General features: G+C 50.4%; 1 long non-coding RNA gene across 3 annotated transcripts; it reads left to right on the top strand.

Annotated features, from left to right (window-relative positions):
* Window positions 1-2567: 2567 nt before the first annotated feature.
* Window positions 2568-11843, top strand: LOC133244068 (uncharacterized). Of its 3 annotated transcripts, none has more exons than XR_009735294.1 (3): window positions 2568-2582; window positions 7107-7208; window positions 11707-11843. It is a non-coding gene; the product is annotated as an uncharacterized LOC133244068 (long non-coding RNA). The 3 variants fall into 3 exon arrangements; XR_009735295.1 differs by lacking the exon at window positions 2568-2582 and adding an exon at window positions 3376-3502; XR_009735296.1 differs by lacking the exon at window positions 2568-2582 and adding an exon at window positions 6890-6958.
* The last annotated feature ends 11277 nt before the right edge of the window (window positions 11844-23120 follow it).

Genomic DNA, 23120 nt, shown 5'->3' with positions numbered 1-23120 from the left:
ACTTGAATTTATTGGAAATGACAAGCTCTTCAGTACAGTCATCACTTAGTGGATTACAGGATAGAAACTCGGGTAACAAAACACCTGGAGAAACGATTGTAAGTTCGGTTCAGTTCAGTGGCTCAGTGGTGTGTCTCTGACTCTTTGGGACCCGTGTCCCGCAGGACGCTGGGCTTCCGTGTCCATCACCAACTCAGAGGGCTTGCTCAAACTCATGTCCATCGAATCAGTGATGCCATCCAACCATCTTAGCCTCTGTCGTCCCCTTCTCCTGCCTTCAATCAAGACTCTCATAGGCAGATAGTGTAGAGTGTAATTAGTGTTCATAGTTTATCTAAAGCTCATATGACATTTAATTTTTCGTTTTCTTCCTGTTCTTTCAAGGTACTTTCTTGTTGACAAGCTTGTGACAGATGGGGCATAGCAATTTTACCTTAGAACAAACCGAGGCACTATGAACATTTTTCTAACATTAGACTCTTAGAGCATGTCTACAGTAGAGGAGCAAAACCAAAACTACTAGATATTTAATATTGACTAGTTCCCAGTTCACGGGACTCTGACATTCACTGAGGTCAATGTTTTCTTGTATTGGGCAGTTGGGTTGGCAAGGGCTGCCTTGTCTTGGGACCATTGAAATAAGAACTCAGAACTTGAGCACTATTATCAAAAATCACAAGGCTCACACTGACACATACATCAATCCAGACAGACAAGACAAGACATCTTCCAGTTTTCCGCCTGAGATGGAAAGATGTCTTTGAGCCGTTTTCTGGGGAGTGGGGGTGGGGCTGGCCAGGCAGGCTTTGGGAAGGAGCTCCTGGTTTGGGTTGCATATGAAAAGAACCAGCTTTCCGGGTTCCAAGGAATCAAGTTTCCTTGGAAACCAACTTCCGGTTCTATAGAATATCATGGCCCTCCTAGGTCAGGTCATCTTTCCTTTCCGTAGTCCTCGTTGGATCCCTGATTCTAGACAGCTTGGATTGCCTCTGTGGGCTGGATGGATTGTCCTCCCGTTTCACCGGGCGGCAGGAGCGAGGTCCCAGAGGCTCTCCTGGAACCGGGCGTGGGGGCAGGGCTCACCAGGAGCCCGTGGTGAAGGTGGGCCGCACACCGGGAGCGCGCCCGGGGCAAAGCAGCCAGTGGCCTGAGTCGGGGTCAGGTCGTGAGGATGAGAGGCGGTCCAGTTGTGCTCCCGGGGGTGGCCACTGCTGCTGGAAACGCCTGGGATCGCACCAGGGGGGAAGGTGAACCCAGGCGGCGGGGCGGGGGTCGGTCATGGCGGAGGCCGGGGCGGGCATCCCGGTTGTGCTCTCGGAGGCCGCCACCAGGGCTGGACCCGCGCCGGGAGCGCACCCGGGGCGGGAGTCAAGGGGCAGCGCGGGTGGAGACTCCGATCGCTGTGGGTGGGGGTCGGTCCCAGTTGTGCTCCGGGGATCCCTGCGGCTGGGGAAAGCAGGAGCATGGCAGGGGCGGGGCGGCGCGGGGCGGGGGTCGGCTCCTGGCGGGGGTAGGGGGGGGTTCCCCGTTGTCCTCTCGGTCGCCATGGCGGCTGGGACGCCCATTGCGTGCGCTCCTGGGTCCCCAAGGGTCGGCATCCAGTGGGCGCAGCGGAGGGGTGCGGACCACAGGTCAGGGAACTGGGACTGCGTGGAGCAGGGAACCACGTAGTCCGCCCTCTGTTGGCACAACCTGGCGGTCGCAGAAAGGCCTCGCCTGTGGGCTCAAGGCCTTGACCGCTCCACCCCTGCTGAAAGGTCAGAGCCGCGCGGTTTTCCCAAGCAGCCTAGTGTCCGCTGCAAGTCCAAGGGCCAGAACCCTGAACTCTGGCCAGCTGGCCAGCCCTGCTTCTGGCACTTTGGAGGCCAGCAGGCCCTTGACCACCTGCTGGGATGGGAAAGGGAAGGGTCCACAGTGCACTAGAAACAGTAGGGTGCATGGGTTTCAAAACCAGTGGCCATGAGCAGAAAACAAGGGTGGAGGGCACCTGCTGCCCTTTCATGGCAGCATCTGTGGCTGTCCTGCTGAGGGGTCTTTCCATGAGGACCGTGTGCAGTACAAGTTTGGTGTTTTGGAACCGAATAATTAGAACGTGTAAAAATTTTCAATGATGTGGTGGTTTGATTCAAACAAAACAAAACAAACAAAAACCAAGCTCCAAGTTTTGCAAATTTAGGTCTTAATATTGAAGGCCTGTTTTCCTTCCACTGTGGCATTCTACGAAGAAATGTGCAGGGTTTTTTTTTTGTTTGTTTTTGTTTTTGTTTTCTTTTTTTTTGAAAAGATTCCAGAAAATGAAACAGGAAACAGAGGTGCCTGTAGTTTGGCGAAGGCCTTTAGGAAATGCTGCTGGCTGTGCAGCAGAGCTGTGCAGGCTTGTCCTTTGCATGGATGTTCTTTGTAGAAATCCACTCGGAGCCATCTCCTGATGTGTAAGAATTTCCCAGACAGACCTCGAGCTAAGCAATGCGTTTTTTCCTTAGGAAATGTTGGTCTTCAGCGATGTTCAAAGCCTGTGTATTTCGGCTAGACTCTGGCTGCAGGTCGGTTCCCCCAAAGGCTCAAGTGACCTGAACCAAACAGTAAGTTTTCCTCCTACCTTGTTCTCCTCGTCTATGTTGAAATGACATATTTGCCTGGAAATCTGCCTTTCTTCAAGATTCATGTCAATCATTTTTTAGCCCGGGATGACTCACCTGCTGCCCATGTTATCTCAATGCATGTCGTGGGTGAGGGGTCTGGTGTCATGCTCTGAGACACTGCCTTTGTTTCCTTAGCAGACTGCTAGTGGCTGCATCACATCGGGCTAAAGACCCAGGGAGTACTCTTACCCCCCACCCCGCCCCAAGTCTATGTCAGCAGCTTTCTCGATCTCTTTTATCCTTCCATAACACTTGATGACACAAAAGCTCTGAGCGATCAAGTCATATCGAATCTTCATTTCAGATTGAAGATGCATTCCATGGTATTGCCATCTTAAGTCTCTCCATCGCTATGGAATATCTGTCCATGTATTCAGGATCTTTTTCAGCCACAGTGTAGAATTTCCAGTGTGCCAGTCTTGCATCCTCGTGACATCCGTGGCAAAGCATTTGATTCATGTTGACAGTATTGAAAGGGAATTTTTAAAAATTCCTTTTCAGATTTATCTGCTAGTGTACACAGGTCAAACTGTGTACTCATTCATTTTGATCACTTTGGACAGCTTGAGAGTTGTCTTTCCTTTCTCTGCTTTCTCGTACTTTAAGAGTATCCTGGCACATACATGTTCTGCCTCACCCCTAATCTCAGTCATGTGTTCAAAGAACTTCTGTCCGTTGATTTATTTGTTTTTGGTAACATTGAATTCGTTTGGACTATGCTGGGTCTTTGCTGCTCGCTGGAAGTTGCTAGGACCTCTGGACTGCAGTCTCCCATCTCTTGCTGACCTCTTGTTGACCTCTGCAGAATCCTGGTTGGTGGGAGCTTGTTAGTTCCTTGTTCCTTACCCGGACCTCCTGTGGTAAGTGTTTTCTCTCCTCTGCGGCCTGGTAAGGGTGGGTGGTCATTGGCATCCCAAAGGTGGCTAGAAGTCAATGATTTAGGCAGGCTTGTGAATAGATATGGGAGAAGGCAATGGCACCCCACTCCAGTACTCTTGCCTGGAAAATCCCATGGACGGAAGAGCCTGGCAGGCTGCAGTCCATGGGGTCGCTCAGAGTCGGACACGACTGAGCGACTTCACTTTCACATTACACTTTCATGCATTGGAGGAGGACATGGCAACCCACTCCAGTGTTCTTGCCTAGAGAACCCCAGGGACTGCGGGGCCTGGTGGGCTGCCGTCCATGGGGTCACACAGACTCGGACACGACTGAAACGACTTAGCAGCAGCAGCAGCAGCAGTGCATAGATATCAAAAGGGTTGAGAACAGTCAGGTAGGATCACACAAGTCACCGTGAAACAATAATACTTCTCCACTTAGCCAAAGCTCACAAAGATTTCTGTTCTAGGTCAACCTAGAAGAGATCACGGAAGAGGTAAAGAAACTTAAAATCCATTAGCAAAGGCAGTTCAACCTCTCAAGAAACCTTGTGCTAGGCACAACACTCTTTTCTGGGGGTCCACTTTCCCTACAACCTCCTTATCCCATTCTGTACCCATTCCTTTGCTTCTCCCATCCTGAAACTGCCACCTGGAAGAAAGAACGACGTCGTTTGCCTTCAGAAAATGCGATTTCATTCCACATACCTTCTTTTAATACCAAGTCATACATTTCCCTTCAGCAACCAAGAACTGACTTTTATATTGGCATTCGACAGATTGGTGAACATACCTATCAGTGATAGTAGCGCCCCCCTCCCCGCGCACACACACACACACACACACACACACACACACACAAGATCAGAACCAAACAAAACAAAAAAATTGCTTTCTTACGTTTCACATGTCAGGATGGTGCCAGACACTATTATTGGATAGTCAAAAATCTCTTTTGTTTCTGTGTAAAAGGGAGGTCCTTTCAAGGCGTGAATGTTTCAGAACTTTAATTTATTTGGAAATGACCCAGCTCTTCAGTACACTGTCGTCACTTAGTTTAGCACAGGATAGAAACTCGGGTAACCAAAACACCTGGAGAAACGATTGTAAGTTCAGTTCCGTTCAGTTGCTCAGTCGTGTCTGACTCTTTGGGACCCCGTGGCCTGCAGGACGCTGGGCTTCCGTGTCCATCACCAACTCCAGGGGCTTGCTCAAACTCATGTCCATCGAATCAGTGATGCCATCCAACCATCTTAGCCTCTGTCGTCCCCTTCTCCTCTGCCTTCAATCAAGACCCTCATAGGCAGATATTGTAGAGTGTAATTAGTGTTCATAGTTTATCTAAAAGCTCATATGACATTTAATTTTTCGTTTTCTTCCTGTTCTTTCGAGGTACTTTCTTGTTGACAAGCTTGTGACAGATAAAACGGTATAGCAATTTTTACCTTAGAACAAACCGAGGCACTATGAACATTTTGTGCTTCATGTTGATGACTCTTAGACATGTCTACAGTAGAGGAGCAAAACCAAAACTACTAGATATTTAATATTGACTAGCTCCCAGTTCACGGGACTCTGACATTCACTGAGGTCAATGTTTTCTTGTATTGGAAGCAGTTGGGTTGGCAAGGGCTGCCTTGTCTTGAGACCATTGAAATAAGAACTCAGAACTTGAGCACTATTATCAAAAATCACAAGGCTCACACTGACACAGACATCAATCCAGACAGACAAGACAAGACATCTTCCAGTTTTCCGCCTGAGATGGAAAAGATTTCTTTGAGCCGTTTTTTTCTGGGGAGTGGGGGTGGGGCTGGCGGCCAGGCAGGCTTTGGGAAGGAGCTAAGTGTTTGGAATTGCATATGAAAAGAACCAGCTTTCCGGGTTCCAAGGAATCAAGTTTCCTTGGAAACCAACTTTGTCCGGTTCTATAGAATATCATGGCCCTCCTGGGTCAGGTCATCTTTCCTTTCCGTAGTCCTCGTTGGATCCCTGAATTCTAGACAGCTTGGATTGCCTCTGTGGGCTGGATGGATTGTCCTCCCGTTTCACCGGGCGGCGGGAGCGAGGTCCCAGAGGCTCTCCTGGAACCGGGCGTGGGGGCGGGGCTCACCGGGAGCCCGTGGTGAAGGTGGGCAGCGCACCGGGAGCGCGCCCGGGGCGGGGCGAAGCCGGGCGGCGCGGGTCGGGAATCGGGTCGTGGCGGGGATGGGGGCGGTCCCAGTTGTGCTCCCGGGGTGGCCACTGCTGCTGGAAACGCGCTGGGATCGCACCAGGGGCGGGGTGAACCGGGCGGCGGGGGCGGGGGTCCGGTCATGGCGGAGCGGGGGCGGGCATCCCGGTTGTGCTCTCGGAGGCCGCCACTGGGGCTGGACCCGCGCCGGGAGCGCACCCGGGGCGGGGTCAACCCGGGCGGCGCGGGTGGAGACTCCGATCGCTGTGGGTGGGGGTCGGTCCCAGTTGTGCTCCGGGGATCCCCACTGCGGCTGGGAAGGCACCGGGAGCATGGCAGGGGCGGGGCGGCGCGGGGCGGGGGTCGGCTCCTGGCGGGGGTAGGGGAGGGGTTCCCCGTTGTCCTCTCGGGGGTCGCCATGGCGGCTGGGAACGCCCATTGCGTGCGCTCCTGGGTCCCCAAGGGTCGGCATCCAGTGGGCGCGGCGGAGGGGTGCGGACCACAGGTCAGGGAACTGGGACTGCGTGGAGCAGGGAACCACGTAGTCCGCCCTCTGTTGGCACAACCTGGCGGTCGCAGAAAGGCCTCGCCTTTGGGCTCAAGGCCTTGACCGCTCCACCCCTTTGCTGAAAGGTCAGAGCCGCGCGGTTTTCCCAAGCAGCCTAGTGTCCGCTGCAAGTCCAAGGGCCAGAACCCTGAACTCTGGCCGGCTGGCCCAGCCCTGCTTCTGGCACTTTGGAGGCCAGCGGGCCCTTGACCACCTGCTGGGATGGGAAAGGGAAGGGTCCACGAATTGCACCCTAGAAACTTAGTAGGGTGCATGGGTTTCAAAACCCGGTGGCCGCCCAGGCAGAAAACAAGGGAGGAGGGCACCCTGCTGCCCTTTCATGGCAGCATCTGTGGCTGTCCTGCTGAGGGGGCCTTTCCATGGGGACCGTGTGCAGTACAAGTTTGGTGTTTTGGAACCGAATAATTAGAACGTGTAAAAATTTTCAATGATGTGGTGGTTTGATTCAAACAAAACAAAACAAACCAAAACACCAAGCTCCAAGTTTTTTGCAAATTTAGGTCTTAATATTGAAGGCCTGTTTTCCTTCCACTGTGGCATTCTACGAAGAAATGTGCGGGTTTTTTTTTTTTTTAATTTGTTTTTTGTTTTTCTTTTTTTGAAAAGATTCCGAAAATGAGGGAAACAGGAAACCCAGAGGTGCCCCTGTAGTTTGGCGAAGGCCTTAGGAGGTCACTTGGAAATGCTGCTGGCTGTGAGGGGGAGGGGGCAGATGTGCACAGAGCTGTGCAGGCTTGTCCTTTGCATGGATGTTCTTTGTAGAAATCCACCTCGGAGCCATCTCCTGATGTGTAAGAATTTCCCAGACAAACCTCGAGCTAAGCAATGCGTTTTTTCCTTAGGAAATGTTGGTCTTCAGCGATGTTCAAAGCCTGTGTATTTCGGCTAGACTCTGGCTTCAGGTCGGTTCCCCCAAAAGGCTCAGAAGTGACCTGAACCAAACAGTAAGTTTTCCTCCTACCTTGTTCTCCTCGTCTATGTTAAGGAAATGACATATTTGCCTGGAAATCTGCCTTTCTTCAAGATTCATGTCAATCATTTTTTAGCCCGGGATGACTCACCTGCTGCCCATGTTATCTCAATGCATGTCGTGGGTGAGGGGGTCTGGTGTCATGCTCTGAGACACTGCCTTTGTTTCCTTAGCAGACTGCTAGTGGCTGCATCACATCGGGCTAAAGACCCGCAGGGGGTACTCTTACTGCCCCCCACCCCGCCCCAAGTCTATGTCAGCAGCTTTCTCGATCTCTTTTATCCTTCCATAACACTTGATGACACAAAAGCTCTGAGCGATCAAGTCATATCGAATCTTCATTTCAGATTGAAGATGCATTCCATGGTATTGCCATCTTAAGTCTCTCCATCGCTATGGAATATCTGTCCATGTATTCAGGATCTTTTTCAGCCACGGTGTAGAATTTCCAGTGTGCCAGTCTTGCATCCTCGTGACATCCGTGGCAAAGCATTTGATTCATGTTGACAGTATTGAAAGGGAATTTTTAAAAATTCCTTTTCAGATTTTTATCTGCTAGTGTACACAGGTCAAACTGTGTACTCATTCATTTTGATCACTTTGGACAGCTTGAGAGTTGTCTTTCCTTTCTCTGCTTTCTCGTACTTTAAGAGTATCCTGGCACATACATGTTCTGCCTCACCCCTAATCTCAGTCATGTGTTCAAAGAACTTCTGTCCGTTTATTTATTTGTTTTTGGTAACATTGAATTCGTTTGGACTATGCTGGGTCTTTGCTGCTCGCTGGAAGTTGCTAGGACCTCTGGACTGCAGTCTCCCATCTCTTGCTGACCTCTTGTTGACCTCTGCAGAATCCTGGTTGGTGGGAGCTTGTTAGTTCCTTGTTCCTTACCCGGACCTCCTGTGGTAAGTGTTTTCTCTCCTCTGTGGCCTGGTAAGGGTGGGTGGTCATTGGCATCCCAAAGGTGGCTAGAAGTCAATGATTTAGGCAGGCTTGTGAATAGATATGGGAGAAGGCAATGGCACCCCACTCCAGTACTCTTGCCTGGAAAATCCCATGGACGGAAGAGCCTGGTAGGCTGCAGTCCATGGGGTCGCTCAGAGTCGGACACGACTGAGCGACTTCACTTTCACATTGCACTTTCATGCATTGGAGGAGGACATGGCAACCCACTCCAGTGTTCTTGCCTAGAGAACCCCAGGGACTGCGGGGCCTGGTGGGCTGCCGTCCATGGGGTCACACAGACTCGGACACGACTGAAACGACTTAGCAGCAGCAGCAGCAGCAGTGCATAGATATCAAAAGGGTTGAGAACAGTCAGGTAGGATCACACAAGTCACCGTGAAACAATAATACTTCTCCACTTAGCCAAAGCTAACAAAAGATTTCTGTTCTAGGTCAACCTAGAAGAGATCACGGAAGAGGTAAAGAAACTTAAAATCCATTAGCAAAGGCAGTTCAACCTCTCAAGAAACCTTGTGCTAGGCACAACACTCTTTTCTGGGGGTCCACTTTCCCTACAACCTCCTTATCCCATTCTGTACCCATTCCTTTGCTTCTCCCATCCTGAAACTGCCACCTGGAAGAAAGAACGACGTCGTTTGCCTTCAGAAAATGCGATTTCATTCCACATACCTTCTTTTAATACCAAGTCATACATTTCCCTTCAGCAACCAAGAACTGACTTTTATATTGGCATTAGACAGATTGGTGAACATACCTATCAGTGATAGTAGCACACACACACACACATCAGAACCAAACCAAACAAAAAAATTGCTTTCTTACGTTTCACATGTCAGGATGGTGCCAGACACTATTATTGGATAGTCAAAAATCTCTTTTGTTTCTGTGTAAAAGGGAGGTCCTTTCAAGGCGTGAATGTTTCAGAACTTTAATTTATTTGGAAATGACCCAGCTCTTCAGTACACTGTCGTCACTTAGTTTAGCACAGGATAGAAACTCGGGTAGCCAAAACACCTGGAGAAACGATTGTAAGTTCAGTTCCGTTCAGTTGCTCAGTCGTGTCTGACTCTTTGGGACCCCGTGGCCTGCAGGACGCTGGGCTTCCGTGTCCATCACCAACTCCAGGGGCTTGCTCAAACTCATGTCCATCGAATCAGTGATGCCATCCAACCATCTTAGCCTCTGTCGTCCCCTTCTCCTCTGCCTTCAATCAAGACTCTCATAGGCAGATATTGTAGAGTGTAATTAGTGTTCATAGTTTATCTAAAAGCTCATATCACATTTAATTTTTCGTTTTCTTCCTGTTCTTTCGAGGTACTTTCTTGTTGACAAGCTTGTGACAGATAGAACGATATAGCAATTTTTACCTTAGAACAAACCGAGGCACTATGAACATTTTGTGCTTCATGTTGATGACTCTTAGACATGTCTACAGTAGAGGAGCAAAACCAAAACTACTAGATATTTAATATTGACTAGCTCCCAGTTCACGGGACTCTGACATTCACTGAGGTCAATGTTTTCTTGTATTGGAAGCAGTTGGGTTGGCAAGGGCTGCCTTGTCTTGAGACCATTGAAATAAGAACTCAGAACTTGAGCACTATTATCAAAAATCACAAGGCTCACACTGACACAGACATCAATCCAGACAGACAAGACAAGACATCTTCCAGTTTTCCGCCTGAGATGGAAAAGATTTCTTTGAGCCGTTTTTTCTGGGGAGTGGGGGTGGGGCTGGCGGCCAGGCAGGCTTTGGTAAGGAGCTAAGTGTTTGGAATTGCATATGAAAAGAACCAGCTTTCCGGGTTCCAAGGAATCAAGTTTCCTTGGAAACCAACTTTGTCCAGTTCTATAGAATATCATGGCCCTCCTAGGTCAGGTCATCTTTCCTTTCCGTAGTCCTCGTTGGATCCCTGAATTCTAGACAGCTTGGATTGCCTCTGTGGGCTGGATGGATTGTCCTCCCATTTCACCGGGCGGCGGGAGCGAGGTCCCAGAGGCTCTCCTGGAACCGGGCGTGGGGGCAGGGCTCACCGGGAGCCCGTGGTGAAGGTGGGCAGCGCACCGGGAGCGCGCCCGGGGCGGGGCGAAGCCGGGCGGCGCGGGTCGGGAATCGGGTCGTGGCGGGGATGGGGGCGGTCCCAGTTGTGCTCCCGGGGGTGGCCACTGCTGCTGGAAACGCGCTGGGATCGCACCAGGGGCGGGGTGAACCCGGGCGGCGGGGGGCGGGGGTCCGGTCATGGCGGGCGGGGGCGGGCCTCCCGGTTGTGCTCTCGGAGGCCGCCACTGGGGCTGGACCCGCGCCGGGAGCGCACCCGGGGCGGGGTCAGCCCGGGCGGCGCGGGTGGAGACTCCGATCGCTGTGGGTGGGGGTCGGTCCCAGTTGTGCTCCGGGGATCCCCACTGCGGCTGGGAAGGCACCGGGAGCATGGCAGGGGCGGGGCGGCGCGGGGCGGGGGTCGGCTCCTGGCGGGGGTAGGGGAGGGGTTCCCCGTTGTCCTCTCGGGGGTCGCCATGGCGGCTGGGAACGCCCATTGCGTGCGCTCCTGGGTCCCCAAGGGTCGGCATCCAGTGGGCGCGGCGGAGGGGTGCGGACCACAGGTCAGGGAACTGGGACTGCGTGGAGCAGGGAACCACGTAGTCCGCCCTCTGTTGGCACAACCTGGCGGTCGCAGAAAGGCCTCGCCTTTGGGCTCAAGGCCTTGACCGCTCCACCCCTTTGCTGAAAGGTCAGAGCCGCGCGGTTTTCCCAAGCAGCCTAGTGTCCGCTGCAAGTCCAAGGGCCAGAACCCTGAACTCTGGCCGGCTGGCCCAGCCCTGCTTCTGGCACTTTGGAGGCCAGCGGGCCCTTGACCACCTGCTGGGATGGGAAAGGGAAGGGTCCACGAATTGCACCCTAGAAACTTAGTAGGGTGCATGGGTTTCAAAACCCGGTGGCCGCCCAGGCAGAAAACAAGGGAGGAGGGCACCCTGCTGCCCTTTCATGGCAGCATCTGTGGCTGTCCTGCTGAGGGGGCCTTTCCATGGGGACAGTGTGCAGTACAAGTTTGGTGTTTTGGAACCGAATAATTAGAACGTGTAAAAATTTTCAATGATGTGGTGGTTTGATTCAAACAAAACAAAACAAACCAAAACACCAAGCTCCAAGTTTTTTGCAAATTTAGGTCTTAATATTGAAGGCCTGTTTTCCTTCCACTGTGGCATTCTACGAAGAAATGTGCAGGTTTTTTTTTTTTTTTAATTTGTTTTTTGTTTTTCTTTTTTTGAAAAGATTCCGAAAATGAGGGAAACAGGAAACCCAGATGTGCCCCTGTAGTTTGGCGAAGGCCTTAGGAAGTCACTTGGAAATGCTGCTGGCTGTGAGGGGGAGGGGGCAGATGTGCACAGAGCTGTGCAGGCTTGTCCTTTGCATGGATGTTCTTTGTAGAAATCCACCTCGGAGCCATCTCCTGATGTGTAAGAATTTCCCAGACAAACCTCGAGCTAAGCAATGCGTTTTTCCTTAGGAAATGTTGGTCTTCAGCGATGTTCAAAGCCTGTGTATTTCGGCTAGACTCTGGCTTCAGGTCGGTTCCCCAAAAAGGCTCAGAAGTGACCTGAACCAAACAGTAAGTTTTCCTCCTACCTTGTTCTCCTCATCTATGTTAAGGAAATGACATATTTGCCTGGAACTCTGCCTTTCTTCAAGATTCATGTCAATCATTTTTTAGCCCGGGATGACTCACCTGCTGCCCATGTTATCTCAATGCATGTCGTGGGTGAGGGGTCTGGTGTCATGCTCTGAGACACTGCCTTTGTTTCCTTAGCAGACTGCTAGTGGCTGCATCACATCGGGCTAAAGACCCGCAGGAGGTACTCTTACTGCCCCCCACCCCGCCCCAAGTCTATGTCAGCAGCTTTCTCGATCTCTTTTATCCTTCCATAACACTTGATGACACAAAAGCTCTGAGCGATCAAGTCATATCGAATCTTCATTTCCGATTGAAGATGCATTCCATGGTATTGCCATCTTAAGTCTCTCCATCGCTATGGAATATCTGTCCATGTATTCAGGATCTTTTTCAGCCACGGTGTAGAATTTCCAGTGTGCCAGTCTTGCATCCTCGTGACATCCGTGGCAAAGCATTTGATTCATGTTGACAGTATTGAAAGGGAATTTTTAAAAATTCCTTTTCAGATTTTTATCTGCTAGTGTACACAGGTCAAACTGTGTACTCATTCATTTTGATCACTTTGGACAGCTTGAGAGTTGTCTTTCCTTTCTCTGCTTTCTCGTACTTTAAGAGTATCCTGGCACATACATGTTCTGCCTCACCCCTAATCTCAGTCATGTGTTCAAAGAACTTCTGTCCGTTTATTTATTTGTTTTTGGTAACATTGAATTCGTTTTGACTATGCTGGGTCTTTGCTGCTCGCTGGAAGTTGCTAGGACCTCTGGACTGCAGTCTCCCATCTCTTGCTGACCTCTTGTTGACCTCTGCAGAATCCTGGTTGGTGGGAGCTTGTTAGTTGCTTGTTCCTTACCCGGACCTCCTGTGGTAAGTGTTTTCTCTCCTCTGTGGCCTGGTAAGGGTGGGTGGTCATTGGCATCCCAAAGGTGGCTAGAAGTCAATGATTTAGGCAGGCTTGTGAATAGATATGGGAGAAGGCAATGGCACCCCACTCCAGTACTCTTGCCTGGAAAATCCCATGGACGGAAGAGCCTGGTAGGCTGCAGTCCATGGGGTCGCTCAGAGTCGGACACGACTGAGCGACTTCACTTTCACATTGCACTTTCATGCATTGGAGGAGGACATGGCAACCCACTCCAGTGTTCTTGCCTAGAGAACCCCAGGGACTGCGGGGCCTGGTGGGCTGCCGTCCATGGGGTCACACAGACTCGGACACGACTGAAACGACTTAGCAGCAGCAGCAGCAGCAGTGCATAGATATCAAAAGGGTTGAGAACAGTCAGGTAGGATCACACAAGTCACCGTGAAACAATAATACTTCTCCACTTAGCCAAAGCTAACAAAAGATTTCTGTTCTAGGTCAACCTAGAAGAGATCACGGAAGAGGTAAAGAAACTTAAAATCCATTAGCAAAGGCAGTTCAACCTCTCAAGAAACCTTGTGCTAGGCACAACACTCTTTTCTGGGGGTCCACTTTCCCTACAACCTCCTTATCCCATTCTGTACCCATTCCTTTGCTTCTCCCATCCTGAAACTGCCACCTGGAAGAAAGAACGACGTCGTTTGCCTTCAGAAAATGCGATTTCATTCCACATACCTTCTTTTAATACCAAGTCATACATTTCCCTTCAGCAACCAAGAACTGACTTTTATATTGGCATTCGACAGATTGGTGAACATACCTATCAGTGATAGTAGCGCCCCCCCACCCCCGCACACGCACACACACACACACACACACACACACACACAGATCAGAACCAAACCAAACAAAAAAAATTGCTTTCTTACGTTTCACATGTCAGTATGGTGCCAGACACTATTATTGGATAGTCAAAAATCTCTTTTGTTTCTGTGTAAAAGGGAGGTCCTTTCAAGGCGTGAATGTTTCAGAACTTTAATTTATTTGGAAATGACCCAGCTCTTCAGTACACTGTCGTCACTTAGTTTAGCACAGGATAGAAACTCGGGTAACAAAAACACCTGGAGAAACGATTGTAAGTTCAGTTCCGTTCAGTTGCTCAGTCGTGTCTGACTCTTTGGGACCCCGTGGCCTGCAGGACGCTGGGCTTCCGTGTCCATCACCAACTCCAGGGGCTTGCTCAAACTCATGTCCATCGAATCAGTGATGCCATCCAACCATCTTAACCTCTGTCGTCCCCTTCTCCTCTGCCTTCAATCAAGACTCTCATAGGCAGATATTGTAGAGTGTAATTAGTGTTCATAGTTTATCTAAAAGCTCATATCACATTTAATTTTTCGTTTTCTTCCTGTTCTTTCGAGGTACTTTCTTGTTGACAAGCTTGTGACAGATAGAATGATATAGCAATTTTTACCTTAGAACAAACCGAGGCACTATGAACATTTTGTGCTTCATGTTGATGACTCTTAGACATGTCTACAGTAGAGGAGCAAAACCAAAACTACTAGATATTTAATATTGACTAGCTCCCAGTTCACGGGACTCTGACATTCACTGAGGTCAATGTTTTCTTGTATTGGAAGCAGTTTGGTTGGCAAGGGCTGCCTTGTCTTGAGACCATTGAAATAAGAACTCAGAACTTGAGCACTATTATCAAAAATCACAAGGCTCACACTGACACAGACATCAATGCAGACAGACAAGACAAGACATCTTCCAGTTTTCCGCCTGAGATGGAAAAGATTTCTTTGAGCCGTTTTTTCTGGGGAGTGGGGGTGGGGCTGGCGGCCAGGCAGGCTTTGGGTAGGAGCTAAGTGTTTGGAATTGCATATGAAAAGAACCAGCTTTCCGGGTTCCAAGGAATCAAGTTTCCTTGGAAACCAACTTTGTCCGGTTCTATAGAATATCATGGCCCTCCTAGGTCAGGTCATCTTTCCTTTCCGTAGTCCTCGTTGGATCCCTGAATTCTAGACAGCTTGGATTGCCTCTGTGGGCTGGATGGATTGTCCTCCCGTTTCACCGGGCGGCGGGAGCGAGGTCCCAGAGGCTCTCCTGGAACCGGGCGTGGGGGCGGGGCTCACCGGGAGCCCGTGGTGAAGGTGGGCAGCGCGCCGGGAGCGCGCCCGGGGCGGGGCGAAGCCGGGCGGCGCAGGTCGGGAATCGGGTCGTGGCGGGGATGGGGGCGGTCCCAGTTGTGCTCCCGGGGGTGGCCACTGCTGCTGGAAACGCGCTGGGATCGCACCGGGGGCGGGGTGAACCCGGGCGGGGGCGGGGTCGGTCATGGCGGAGCGGGGCGGGCATCCCGGTTGTGCTCTCGGAGGCCGCCACTGGGGCTGGACCCCGCCGGGAGCGCACCCGGGGCGGGGTCAACCCGGGCGGCGCGGGTGGAGACTCCGATCGCTGTGGGTGGGGTCGGTCCCAGTTGTGCTCCGGGGATCCCCACTGCGGCTGGGAAGGCACCGGGAGCATGGCAGGGGCGGGGCGGCGCGGGGCGGGGGTCGGCTCCTGGCGGGGGTAGGGGAGGGGTTCCCCGTTGTCCTCTCGGGGGTCGCCTGGCGGCTGGGAACGCCCATTGCGTGCGCTCCTGGGTCCCCAAGGGTCGGCATCCAGTGGGCGCGGCGGAGGGGTGCGGACCACGGGTCAGGGAACTGGGACTGCGTGGAGCAGGGAACCACGTAGTCCGCCCTCTGTTGGCACAACCTGGCGGTCGCAGAAAGGCCTCGCCTTTGGGCTCAAGGCCTTGACCGCTCCACCCCTTTGCTGAAAGGTCCAGAGCCGCGCGGTTTTCCCAAGCAGCCTAGTGTCCGCTGCAAGTCCAAGGGCCAGAACCCTGAACTCTGGCCGGCTGGCCCAGCCCTGCTTCTGGCACTTTGGAGGCCAGCGGGCCCTTGACCACCTGCTGGGATGGGAAAGGGAAGGGTCCACGGATTGAACCCATGGGTTTCAAAACCCGGTGGCCGCCCAGGCAGAAAACAAGGGAGGAGGCACCCTGCTGCCCTTTCATGGCAGCATCTGTGGCTGTCCTGCTGGGCCTTTCCATGGGGACCGTGTGCAGTACAAGTTTGGTGTTTTGGAACCGAATAATTAGAACGTGTAAAAATTTTCAATGATGTGGTGGTTTGATTCAAACCAAAACAAAACAAACAAAACACCAAGCTCCAAGTTTTTTGCAAATTTAGGTCTTAATATTGAAGGCCTGTTTTCCTTCCACTGTGGCATTCTACGAAGAAATGTGCGGGTTTTTTTTTTTTTTTTTTTTTGTTTTTTTTTTTTTTTTTTTAGAAAAGATTCCGAAAAATGAGGAAACAAAACCAGAGGTGCCTGTAGTTTGGCGAAGGCCTTAGAGGTCACTTGGAAATGCTGCTGGCTGTGAGGGGGAGGGGGCAGATGTGCACAGAGCTGTGCAGGCTTGTCCTTTGCATGGATGTTCTTTGTAGAAATCCACCTCGGAGCCATCTCACAGTGTGTAAGAATTTCCAGACAAACCTTGAGCTAAGCAATGCGTTTTTGTAGAAATGTTGGTCTTCAGCGATGTTCAAAGCCTGTGTATTTCGGCTAGACTCTGGCTTCAGGTGGTTCCCAAAAGGCTCAGAAGCGACCTGAACCAAACAGTAAGTTTTCCTCCTACCTTGTTCTCCTCATCTATGTTAAGAGTATACTTTAAGAGTATCCTGGCACATACATGTACTGCCTCACCCCTAACCTCAGTCATATGTTCCAAGAACTTCTGTCCGTTTATTTATTTGTTTTGGGTAACATTGAATTCGTTTTGACTATGCTGGGTCTTTGCTGCTCGCTGGAAGTTGCTAGGACCTCTGGACTGCAGTCTCCCATCTCTTGCTGACCTCTTGTTGACCTCTGCAGAATCCTGGTTGGTGGGAGCTTGTTAGTTCCTTGTTCCTTACCCGGACCTCCTGTGGTAAGTGTTTTCTCTCCTCTGCAGCCTGGTAAGGGTGGGTGGTCATTGGCATCCCAAAGGTGGCTAGAAGTCAATGATTTAGGCAGGCTTGTGAATAGATATGGGAGAAGGCAATGGCACCCCACTCCAGTACTCTTGCCTGGAAAATCTCATGGACGGAAGAGCCTGGTAGGCTGCAGTCCATGGGGTCGCTCAGAGTCGGACACGACTGAGCGACTTCACTTTCACATTTCACTTTCATGCATTGGAGGAGGACATGGCAGCCCACTCCAGTGTTCTTGCCTAGAGAACCCCAGGGACTGCGGGGCCTGGTGGGCTGCCGTCCATGGGGTCACACAGACTCGGACACGACTGAAACGACTTAGCAGCAGCAGCAGCAGCAGTGCATAGATATCAAAAGGGTTGAGAACAGTCAGGTAGGATCACACAAGTCACCGTGAAACAATAATACTTCTCCACTTAGCCAAAGCTAACAAAAGATTTCTGTTCTAGGTCAACCTAGAAGAGATCACGGAAGAGGTAAAGAAACTTAAAATCCATTAGCAAAGGCAGTTCAACCTCTCAAGAAACCTTGTGCTAGGCACAACACTCTTTTCTGGGGGTCCACTTTCCCTACAACCTCCTTATCCCATTCTGTACCCATTCCTTTGCTTCTCCCATCCTGAAACTGCCACCTGGAAGAAAGAACGACGTCGTTTGCCTTCAGAAAATGCGATTTCATGCCACATACCTTCTTTTAATACCAAGTCATACATTTCCCTTCAGCAACCAAGAACTGACTTTTATATTGGCATTCGACAGATTGGTGAACATACCTATCAGTGATAGTAGCGCCCCTCCCCTCACACGCACACACACACACACACACACACACACACAGACAAGAAGAACCAAACAAAACAAAAAAAATTGCTTTCTTACGTTTCACATGTCAGGATGGTGCCAGACACTATTATTGGATAGTCAAAAATCTCTTTTGTTTCTGTGTAAAAGGGAGGTCCTTTCAAGGCGTGAATGTTTCAGAACTTTAATTTATTTGGAAATGACCCAGCTCTTCAGTACACTGTCATCACTTAGTTTAGCACAGGATAGAAACTCAGGTAACCAAAACACCTGGAGAAACGATTGTATGTTCAGTTCAGTTCAGTGGCTCAGTCGTGTCTGACTCTTTGGGACCCCGTGGCCTGCAGGACGCTGGGCTTCCGTGTCCATCACCAACTCCAGGGGCTTGCTCAAGCTCATGTCCATCGAATCAGTGATGCCATCCAACCATCTTAGCCTCTGTCGTCCCCTTCTCCTCTGCCTTCAATCAAGACTCTCATAGGCAGATATTTTAGAGTGTAATTAGTGTTCATAGTTTATCTAAAAGCTCATATGACATTTAATTTTTCGTTTTCTTCCTGTTCTTTCGAGGTACTTTCTTGTTGACAAGCTTGTGACAGATAGAACGATATAGCAATTTTTACCTTAGAACAAACCGAGGCACTATGAACATTTTGTGCTTCATGTTGATGACTCTTAGACATGTCTACAGTAGAGGAGCAAAACAAAACTACTAGATATTTAATATTGACTAGTTCCCAGTTCACAGGACTCTGACATTCACCTGAGGTCAATGTTTTCTTGTATTGGAAGCAGTTGGGTTGGCAAGGGCTGCCTTGTCTTGAGACCATTGAAATAAGAACTCAGAACTTGAGCACTATTATCAAAAATCACAAGGCTCAGACACATACATCAATCCAGACAGACAAGACAAGACATCTTCCAGTTTTCCACCTGAGATGGAAAAGATTTCTTTGAGCCGTTTTTCTGGGGTGGGGGTGGTGGCGGCCAGGCAGGCTTTGGGAAGGAGCTAAGTGTTTGGAATTATGAAAAGAACCAGCTTGGGTTCAAGGAATCAAGTTTCCTTGGAAACCTTTGTCCGGTTCTATAGAATATCATGGCCCTCCTAGGTCAGGTCATCTTTCCTTTCCGTCAGTCCTCGTTGGATCCCTGAATTCTAGACAGCTTGGATTGCCTCTGTGGGCTGGATGGATTGTCCTCCCGTTTCACCAGGCGGAGCGAGTCCCAGGGCTCTCCTGGAGCCGGGCGTGGGGGCAGGAGGGCTTCCGTGGTGAAGGTGGGCAGCGCACCGGGAGCGCCTGGGGCGGGCGAGCCGGCCGGCGCGGTCGGGAATCGGGTCGTGGCGGGGATGAAGGTCCCAGTTGTGCTCCCGGGGTGGCCACTGCTGAAACGGCTGGGATCGCACCGGGCGGGGTGAACCCGGGCGGCGGGGCGGGGTCCGGTCGCGGAGCCGGGGCGGGCATCGGTTGTGCTCTCGGGCCGCCACTGGGGCTGGACCCGCGCCGGGAGCGCCGGGCAGGGTCAGGGGCGGCGGGTGGGACTCCGATCGCTGGGTGGGGGTCGGTCCCAGTTGTGCTCCGGGGATCCCCTGCGGCTGGGAAGGCACCGGGAGCATGGCGGGGGCGGGGCGGCGCGGGGCGGGGGTCGGCTCCTGGCGGGGGTGGGGGAGGGTTCCCGTTGTCCTCTCGGGGGTCGCCATGGCGGCTGGGAACGCCCATTGCGTGCGCTCCTGGGTCCCCAAGGGTCGGCATCCAGTGGGCGCGGCGGAGGGTGCGGACCACAGGTCAGGGAACTGGGACTGCGTGGAGCAGGGAACCACGTAGTCCGCCCTCTGTTGGCACAACCTGGCGGTCCAGAAAGGCCTCGCTTTGGGCTCAAGGCAGCCGCTCACCCCTTTGCTGAAAGGTCAGAGCCGCGCAGTTTTCCCAAGCAGCCTAGTGTCAGCTGCAAGTCCAAGGGCCAGAACCCTGAACTCTGGCCGGCGGCCCAGCCCTGCTTCTAGCACTTTGGAGGCCAGCGGGCCCTGACCACCTGCTGGGATGGGAAAGGGAAGGGTCCACAGATTGCACCCTAGAAGCTTAGTAGGGTGCATGGGTCAAAACCCGGTGGCCGCCCAGGCAGAAAACAAGTGGAGGAGCACCCTGCTGCCCTTTCATGGCAGCATCTGTGGCTGTCCTGCTGAGGGAGCCTTTCCATGGGGACCGTGTGCAGTACAAGTTTGGTGTTTGGAACCGAATAATTAGAACGTGTAAAAATTTTCAATGATGTGGTGGTTTGATTCAAACAAAACAAAACAAACCAAAACACCAAGCTCCAAGTTTTTTGCAAATTTAGGTCTTAATATTGAAGGCCTGTTTTCATTCCACTGTGGCATTCTACGAAGAAATGTGCAGGTTTTTTTTTTAATTTGTTTTTTGTTTTTCTTTTTTTTGAAAAGATTCCGAAAAATGAGGGAAACAGAAACCCAGAGGTGCCCTGTAGTTTGGCGAAGGCCTTAGGAGGTCACTTGGAAATGCTGCTGGCTGTGAGGAGGCAGATGTGCACAGAGCTGTGCAGGCTTGTCCTTTGCATGTCTTCTTTGTAAATCCTCGGAGCCATCTCCTGATGTGTAAGAATTTCCCAGACAGACCTCGAGCTAAGCAATGCGTTTTCCTTTGTTGGTCTTCAGCGATGTTCAAAGCCTGTGTAGGCTAGACTCTGGCTTCAGGTCGGTTCCCAAAAGGCTCAGAAGTGACCTGAACCAGCAGTAAGTTTCCTCCCTACCTTGTTCTCCTCGTCTATGTTAAAGAAGCTTGCCATTGCCTGGAAATCTGCCTTTCTTCAAGATTCATATCAATCATTTTTTTAGCAGGATGACTCACCTGCTGCCATGTTATCTCAATGTATAATTGGGTAAATCTGTGTCATGCTCTGAGACACTGCCTTTGTTTCCTTAGCAGACTGCTTCATCACAGGGGCTAAAGACCGAAGTACTCTTACTGTACCCCGCCCCAGTCTATGTCAGCAGCTTTAGATCTCTTTGAACCACTTGCAGTGACACAAAGCTCTGAGCGATCAAGTCATATCAGATCTTCATTTCAGATTGAAGATGCATTCATGAAGTATTGCCATCTTAAATCTCTCCATCGCTATGGAATATCTGTCCATGTATTCAGGATCTTTTTCAGCCACAGTGTAGAATTTCCAGTGTGCCAGTCTTGCATCTGTGACATCCGTGGCAAAGCATTTGATTCATGTTGACAGTATTGAAAATTTTTAAATTCCTTTTCAGATTTATCTGCTAGTGTACACAGGTCAAACTGTGTACTCATTCATTTTGATCACTTTGGACAGCTTGAGAGTTGTCTTCCTTTCTTTGCTTTCTCGTACTTTAAGAGTATCCTGGCACACATGTTCTGCCTCACTAATCTCAGTCATGTGTTCAAAGAACTTCCGTTGTTTATTTGTTTTTGGTAACATTGAATTCGTTTGGACTATGCTGGGTCTTTGCTGCTCGCTGGAAGTTGCTAGGACCTCTGGACTGCAGTCTCCCATCTCTTGCTGACCTCTTGTTGACCTCTGCAGAATCCTGGTTGGTAGGAGCTTGTTAGTTCCTTGTTCCTTACCCGGACCTCCTGTGGTAAGTGTTTCTCTCCTCTGCGGCCTGGTAAGGGTGGGTGGTCATTGGCATCCCAAGGTGGCTAGAAGTCAATGGTTTAGGCAGGCTTGTGAATAGATATGGGAGAAGGCGCGCACTCCAGTACTCTGCCTGGAAAATCCATGGACGGAAGAGCCTGGGAGGCTGCAGTCCATGGGGTCGCTCAGAGTCGGACACGACTGAGCGACTTCACTTTCACATTGCACTTTCATGCATTGGAGGAGGACATGGCAACCCTCTCCAGTGTTCTTGCCTAGGAGCCCGAGACTGCGGCCTGGTGGGCTGCAGTCCATGGGGTCACACAGACTCGGACACGACTGAAACGACTTAGCAGCAGCAGCAGCAGCAGTGCATAGATATCAAAAGGGTTTAGAACAGTCAGGTAGGATCACACAAGTCACCGTGAAACAATACTTCTCCACTTAGCCAAAGCTACAAAGATTTCTGTTCTAGGTCAACCTAGAAGAGATCACGGAAGAGGTAAAGAAACTTAAAATCCATTAGCAAAGGCAGTTCAACCTCTCAAGAAACATTGTGCTAGGCATAACACTCTTTTCTGGGGTCCACTTTCCCTCAACCTCCTTATCCCATTCTGTACCCATTCCTTTGCTTCTCCCATCCTGAAACTGCCACCTGGAAGAAAGAGCAACGTCGTTGCCTTCAGAAAATGCGATTTCATACCACATACCTTCTTTTAATGCCAAGTCATACATTTCCTTCAGCAACCAGGAACAGCACTTTTATATTGGCATTCGACAGATTGGTGAACATACCTATCAGTGATAGTAGCGTGCACCCCTCCCACACACACACACACACACACACACACACACACACCCAAGATCAGAACCAAACAAAACAAAAAAAAATTGCTTTCTTACGTTTTACATGTCAGGATGGTGCCAGACACTATTATTGGATAGTCAAAAATCTCTTTTGTTTCTGTGTAAAAGGAGTCCTTTCAAGTAGTGAATGTTTCAGAACTTTAATTTATTTGGAAATGACCCAGCTCTTCAGTACACTGTCATCACTTAGTTTAGCACAGGATAGAAACTCAGGTAACCAAAACACCTGGAGAAACGATTGTATATTCAGTTCAGTTCAGTGGCTCAGTCGTGTCTGACTCTTTGGGACCCCGTGGCCTGCAGGACGCTGGGCTTCCGTGTCCATCACCAACTCCAGAAGCATGCTCAAACTCATGTCCATCGAATCAGTGATGCCATCCAACCATCTTAGCCTCTGTCGTCCCCTTCTCCTCTGCCTTCAATCAAGACTCTCATAGGCAGATATTTTCAGAGTGTAATTAGTGTTCATAGTTTATCTAAAAGCTCATATCACATTTAATTTTCGTTTTGTTCCTGTTCTTTCGAGGTACTTTCTTGTTGACAAGCTTGTGACAGATAGAGCGATATAGCAATTTTACCTTAGAACAAACTGAGGCACTATGAACATTTTGTACTTCATGTTGATGACTCTTAGACATGTCTACAGTAGAGACAAAACAAAACTACTAGATATTTCATATTGACTAGTTCCCAGTTCACAGGACTCTGACATTCCCTGAGGTCAAAGTTTTCTTATATTGGAAGCAGTTAGGTTTGCAAAGGCTGCCTTGTCTTGAGACCATTGAAATAAGAACTCAGAACTTGAGCACTATTATCAAAAATCACAAGGCTCACACTGGCACATACATCAATCCAGACAGACAAGACAAGACATCTTCCAGTTTTCCGCCTGAGATGGAAAAGATTTCTTTGAGCCGTTTTTTTCTGGGGAGTGGGGTGGGGCTGGCAGCCAGGCAGGCTTTGGGAAGGAGCTCATGGTTTGGAATTGCATATGAAAAGAACCAGCTTTCCGGGTTCCAAGGAATCAAGTTTCTCTTGGAAACCAACTTTGTCGGTTCTATAGAATATCATGGCCCTCCTAGG

The sequence above is a fragment of the Bos javanicus genome, unplaced genomic scaffold (genome assembly GCF_032452875.1).
Source record: "Bos javanicus breed banteng unplaced genomic scaffold, ARS-OSU_banteng_1.0 tig00004208_1, whole genome shotgun sequence".
Taxonomy (NCBI): domain Eukaryota; kingdom Metazoa; phylum Chordata; class Mammalia; order Artiodactyla; family Bovidae; genus Bos; species Bos javanicus.
Note: the sequence above shows the minus strand (reverse complement) of the source record. Positions and strands in the feature narration are given on the sequence as shown.